The sequence below is a fragment of the Periophthalmus magnuspinnatus genome, chromosome 21 (assembly GCF_009829125.3).
Source record: "Periophthalmus magnuspinnatus isolate fPerMag1 chromosome 21, fPerMag1.2.pri, whole genome shotgun sequence".
NCBI lineage: Eukaryota > Metazoa > Chordata > Actinopteri > Gobiiformes > Gobiidae > Periophthalmus > Periophthalmus magnuspinnatus.
In genome coordinates, this window is record NC_047146.1 from 2,946,465 (window position 1) to 2,952,464 (window position 6,000).

Here is a 6,000-nt window from a genome sequence, read left to right on the forward strand (position 1 = left end):
CATGTGTCATCCTCCTGTACGACTCAAGAGGAGGAAACAAACAAGAGGAGAATGTTCTGTATGAAGAGAGAGGGAGGAGGGGAGAGAGGGGGGAGAGAGAGGAGGAGGGGAGAGGAGAGTGAGGGGAGAGGGGAGAGGAGAGAAGGAGAGGGGAGAGAGAGTGAGAGGACAGAAGGAGAGAGGAGACAAGGAGAAGAGGGGAGAGAGGAGGGAGAGGGAGGGGAGACAGGAGCGATAGAGAGAGGAGAGAAAGTGAAGAGAGGGGAGAGAACAAAAGAACAAAGTTTCTCTCATCTTAAGTTTAATGTCATACTGTGGAACAATCCCAATTACAACAATAATATTTGGCAGGTGGCAGAGCCTCCACCAGGAAAGTTACACAGTGCATCTTTAACATTTCAAACATGATCTTAACGTTAAAAACTAGACATTTTACTTTATGTCCACGTGATTTAGTTTCAGTTCGTTTGTTCTTGTTTAATCGTCTGATTCTAAAGTTAAAGTGGAGACATTTAACACAAAACACACTTAGATCACTCACGCTCCTCCCTTTGCTCCCTGCTCTAAGCCCCTCCCCCTTCAGAGCATCACAACACAATCAGCCGCGTCGCACTAATGAAACTCCTGCACATCACGCCAGGTTTGTCACGTCATAGTGTACAGTTTTGTCTCATGTTTTCGTTTATTTATGGAGGATTGTCGTGTGGGAGCGTGGGTGATGCCGGCTTGTGGGCGGAGCCTCGTACAGAATCTTACCGCTAACCGTAACGAGGGTTCGAATACCGCCCCGGGAGAGATCGCTGAATCACTCAAACACGCACGGATGTCGTCTCAAACCTCTTCACACGTGATTTTAAACATTATAAAATGGTGGAAAGCTGCAGAAAGTCCATTTTACACAACACCTCCTCTTTAAATATGAGACGTCTTCTCTCTCCGGGGTCGATTCAGTTTCCGTCCGGACGCCGCGGACTCGATTCGGGAGCTGATTTCACCGTCTTTGTGCGCAGCTGTTCTCTCGCCGGCGTCTGATCACTGATATTACAGACTGCGCCTCATCTCCGGTCAGACCCTGGCCTCCTAACGCAGTGTGGACCGGACGGGCGGGGAAAGTGTTTATTTTAGCGCGTTTCGCATTGATCGGGAGAGCACTTCATTTCAGCGCTGAGGCGGCGCACGGATCTGTCCCCGGAGAAACTTTTCCGCACAAAGACGATCGTGTCGGATACAGCACAATGTGATCAGTGTTTTTAAATCAGACGTTGTGTTTGTGTCGCTCGGTGACGCCCGTGGATCATTTTTGTTAGAATTTGCACATTTAAAATCGCAAAATTCATCTAAAACACACAGGTCAAACTGAAGGCCCGGGGGCTAAATGCGGCCCGCCAGGTCATGTTATGTGGCCCGCGACAAGGCAAATTAAAACGTATGTCTTAAAATGTCAGTTTATCAGGAGATATGCAGTTAAACAGTCATATTTTTTTTACATCTATGCAAATTTGAGTGCCACCCTTTTTTTGAAATTGAGTTTGACGCCCCTGATCTAAAACGACGTAATAAAAGAGACAAATCCGCTGAAAACCGCAATGTCCAATGAGAGCTGATGTCGCTGTAAATGTCGTCGTAACGAACACCTGAGCTTTTCATTTCCACCGCAGAATACACGTTTCACCGATTTAAAAATAAATAAATTGGAGAGTTAATTGTCAATGTGGCGTCTTGAAAATAAGTCAAAACGTGCACGAATCGTCTCCAAATACGACGTCGGATTTAACACTTGTTTAGTTTCAAATAAAATCACAACATCTTTAGGTCAAATATATTAAAATGCAGTTTGTTGTAATGAGTTCAGTCTCCGATTCGAACAAAAAGGTTAAACGTTTGTGGATTTGCATTTTGTTCATTTCTTCACATCCGTCTGAATCTGTGAAACGGGGCGGCAGAGTGGTTAGCAGTTACCCTTGTTGTGTTGTGTTTGCATGTTCTCCCCGTGGTTTCCTCAGATTTAACCGAAAACGTGGACAATAATCCTCCGTCTGGGTACTCTCGACCCCCGACCAGGATGAGGCTCAGATCCTGAAGGACGGGTCAAATGCAGAGGACACGTTTAACCCGGAGACGCTGAAGGACGGACCAGAGGACACATTTACAGAGGACACATTTGCAGGGGACACATTTGCAGGGGACACATTTGCAGGGGACACATTTGCAGAGGACACATTTACAGAGGACACATTTACAGAGGACACATTTACAGAGGACACATTTGTAGAGGACACATTTCACTCTGTCCCGACACAAATAGTTCGATTAATTTTTCTTCTTTAAAATAAAACTTGTTCCATCGACAGTAAAATGTTTCTGTGGGTCGTTTATTCAGACTCTGTTTATGTTTCCTCTGGTGAGCTGTAGTCTGCTCCTCCATCTGCTCCTCCTCTCTTCTCCTCTGCTCCTCCTCTGCTCCTCTTCTGCTCCTCCTCTGCTCCTCCTCTGCTCCTCTTCTCCTCTGCTCCTCCTCTTCTCTTCTCTTATAATCGTGTTTCAGATGTTTCTGCAGATGTTTCAGTTCCAATGAAACTTTTTCTTCCTCGTGTTTAGTCTCAGTGTCTGAGCATTGATTTTCTCCACAGACTGAAGTAAACGACCCCCCCCCTCTCTCTCTCTCTTATCTCTGTCCTCTCCACTCTCCCCCTCCCTCACTCTTCTCCCTCTCTCCTCTTGTCTCCTCCCTCACCTCTCTCTCCTCTTCTCTCTTCCCTCCCTCAATCTTCTCCCTCTCTCCTCCCTCACCTCTCTCTCCTCCCTCCCTCAATCTTCTCCCTCTCTCCTCTCCCCCTCACCTCTCTCTCTCCTCCCTTCCTCACTCTCCTCCCTCACCTCTCCCTCTCTCCTCTCCTCCCTCACCTCTCTCTCCTCCCTTCCTCACTCTTCTCCCTCATCTCTCTCACTCATCTGTATTTATACTGTTCCTGTCTGTTATTGATGGAGTGAGTTTAGAGGGATACATCTTCCTCTCTTCACTCCCCCTCTCTCCTCCTCCCTCTCTCCTCCCTCATCTCTATTCATTCTGATCCTATCTGCTCTGCCTCTGTCACTGATGGAGTGAGTGGAGAGGATGATATTGGCTCCTCTTCTCTAATATCAGCCTCTGATCTGCCTCTTCTCTCTCTCTCTCTCGTCAATATCTTTCTTTCCCCTCTCTCCCTCTTCACTCTCTCTCTCCATCCATCTCTTATGCCATTTCTCACTCTCTGCTTTCCTCTCTTCCTGTCTCTGTCCTATTTCTCTGTCCATCTCTCTTCCCCCTCTTCTCTCTTTCATCCTTTTCTCCCCTTTCACCCACCTCTCTCTCTCCAATCAAACTGGTCTCTCTCCCTTAATTTTCTCTCTTTGTTCCCTCTCACCCCCTCTCTCCCTCTCTCCTCTCTTCTCCCTTTATTCTCTCTTGCCTCTTTACTTCCCTCTCATCCTCTCCCTCCTTCTCTCTCCCTTCTTCTCTTTTTCTTCCCTCTAATCCTCTTTCTCCCTCTATCTTCCCCTATCTCCCCCCTCTTCTCTCTTTCCTCTCTTTCTTCCCTCTCACCCTCTTTCTTTCTCTCTCTCCCCTCTTTCTTCTGTCTTTCTTCCATCTCATCTTCGCCCCGTCTCTTTCTTTCTCTCTCCCCTCTTCCCTTTTCCTCTCCCTCATCCTCTCTCCCCCTCTACTCCCTTTCTCCTCTTTTTCTTCTCTCTCATCCTCTCTCTTCCTCTCTTTTTCTCTCCCTTCTTCTCTTTTTATTCCCTCTAATCCTCTCTCTCCATCTATCTTCCCCTCCCTCTCCTCTTCTCTCTTTCTTCTCTCTCATCCTCTCTCTTTTTCTCTCTCCCCTCTTCTCCATTTCTTCTCTCTTTCTTCCCTCACATTCTCTCTCTTCCTCTCTTTCTCTCCTTCTCCACTTTTTCTTCCCTCCCTCCCTCCCTCTCTTTTTCTCTCTCTCTTCTTCTCCCTTTCTTCTGTTTCATCCCTGTCATCCTCTCTTTCTTCTTCTTTCACATCCTCTCTCTTTTTTCACTTTTCTTCCATCTCATCCTCCCCCTCCCTCTCTTTCTTTCTCTCTTCCCTCTTCTCTCTCATCCTCTCTCTTTCCCCGCTTCTCCATTTCTTCTCTTTCCTCTCTCCTTCTCCCTCACCCCTCTCTCCCTCACCCCTCTCTCTCCCCTGTTCTCCTCGTTCCTCTCTTTTTCTTTCCTCTAATCCTCTCTCCCTCATCCTCTCTCTCACCCCTCTTCTCCATTTCCTCTCTCATTCCTCTCTCCACCTTCTTCTCCCTCACCCTCTCTCTCTCACCCCTCTTCTCCTCTTTCCTCTCTTTCTTTCCTCATCCTCTCCTCTCATCCTCCTCTTTGTTCACTCCAGTCTCGTCCCAGCGACACAAACAGATGAACATTTAGATGAACTTTCACCGCTGTAGTTTGTGTTTCAGTCTGATCAGACGGAGGAGGAGCAGGGGGAGGAGCAGGGGGAGGAGCAGGAGGAGGAGCAGGGGGAGGAGCAGGGGGAGGAGCAGAAGGAGGAGGAGCAGGGGGAGGAGGAGGAGAAGTGTTCAGCACCTCCTCGTTAACCACCTCAGGAGATCACACGACCCAAAGCCAAATCGACAAAAGAATGACAAAGATTTGACGAGGACGGGGACAAGGATGTGGACGATGACGGGGACGAGGATGGGGACGTGGACGTGGCGTTAGCATCGATCATCGACGCTGATGTGCAGAAGAGAAGACGGACGATGAAAACAAAGATTTAGAACAAAGAAGAAGAAAAGCAGGTCAAACAGTCGTGAGAGAAACAACAATCTACGATGGACGACAAGAGATAAAGAGACTTCGGTTTGAAAAGACGAGTGAGGCCGACAGAGACGCTAAGATGAACTCAAAGTGACGCCGAGAAAGACGCTAAAAGGAACTACAGTGATGCCAAGAAAGACCCGAAGAGGAACTCAAACTGGTGCAGAGAATGACTCTAAGAGGAACTCCGAGCAATGGTGAGAAAGAGGCTAAAAGGAACTGACAGCGATGCCAAGAAAAAGCTAAAAGGAACTCAAACTGGTGCCAAGAAAGACTCTAAAAGGAACTCAAAGTGATGCCGAGAAAGAGGAACTCGGGGTGATCCTGAGAACGAGGCTAGTAATCCTCAGAAGAGCAGAATATCAGTAAAGACGCAGCAAAGACAGAACACGGAAAATTCCAATTCACAAAGCAGCTCCTCGGCCAGAAGAAAAACAGCTGATGAGTCCAGATGGATGAAGATCTTAGAAGTGACTCTAAAAAAAGAAGCGGGTGTGATGTCCTCATTGCACCAGCTGAAGCAACGGAGTCCCTGGACCTACAAGAGCCGCTAAGAGTCCGTCAGGTCGTGAAGAAGAAGGACGGAGCAGCAGCTGTCCCAGGTCCAAGTCGCACCACCTTAAACTTCTACAAACGGTGTCCTCATCTCCTCAAGCGGCGGCTGTGGAAAACCTTCAGAGTTTAACTGAGTGTCGAGGGAAATATCTTCAGCGTCTTGGCTTCAAACCTAATGGGGTATTTCCCGAAGAACAAACCAATCCCTCCGTCCACAAGGGGGCGTTTCAGGAATACCGGGGCGTTTGGAGCAGAAGGTCAGGGAGGTTAAGGGTGACTCGCTCTGGTTGAGTTCGTTTCGAGAACTGTGCGCAGACGTGTCGTATTCCAGAGAACATCAGAGGTCTCGTCACGGATTCCTACGGCAACTCCCACGTGAGCAGGACTTACAACGAATCTCCCAGAGCGTTACGTAAGCCCCGCCCTCCATCTGGAACTATGACATCATCAGATTAGATTGTGAACGCCGCCTGTTGAGGAGCGTAAGTCCTGTTTGTCACTGAGGTTTCTCCTGCAGATTCACAGATGATTCTGCTCCGTTCTCTCTGTCTCTGTCTTTCAGGTGGGTTTGATTGACAGGTGGATTAGCCAATCAGGGACGGGCGTGGTCAGAAATAATAA